Here is a 753-nt window from a genome sequence, read left to right as displayed (position 1 = left end):
TTTTAAACAAGTGTTTATAAGTCAATTCTAACCAATGATTTTCATATAAAATTTGCCATAATTTTTGTTACAAAAATTACAAATATTGGAGGTTGATTTTTGATAAATAAAAGTGACTAAGTATATATTCAGGAAAATATATTTAGAAGTCACAATTTGTGTGCTACTTGTATATTATGTGTATTAGTTATATTATTTTAGGACTTGAAAATAATATAACTTACCAAAATACCAAGAATTATAATATAAAAGACTACCAAAACTCTAAGAAAATAAATATATGAATTATACCCGAATATTGGACAAACCGAACATGGAATATGGATTACATATTTATTCCGGAATTAAGTTCATGTATATTTTGACAAATAAGTTAAACGGTATTTTGGAAACCAAAGAAACGGAAATTATAATTTTTACAAGTATTAAAAAAATATATCATATTTTTGTCAAGTAGAAAATACATTATTTTTGAGTAGAGAAAAGATATATATATTTTCTTGAATTATTAGAAGGTATATTATTTTTGGAAGAAAATATATATTTTCTTAAACAAATTAAGAATATATTATTTTGGGTGAAAATATAAATTAGATGTATATAAAGAATATATATATATATATATATATATATATATATATATATATATATATATATATATATATGTATATATATATATATACTAGTCACGTACCCGCGCGATGCGGCGGGAGTGGCAATTTACAATAGTATAATTGTTTACCGTTAGTTTAT

The sequence above is a fragment of the Helianthus annuus genome, chromosome 17 (genome assembly GCF_002127325.2).
Source record: "Helianthus annuus cultivar XRQ/B chromosome 17, HanXRQr2.0-SUNRISE, whole genome shotgun sequence".
NCBI lineage: Eukaryota > Viridiplantae > Streptophyta > Magnoliopsida > Asterales > Asteraceae > Helianthus > Helianthus annuus.
The sequence above is the reverse complement of the archived record's forward strand: the minus strand, read 5'-3'. Positions refer to the sequence as shown.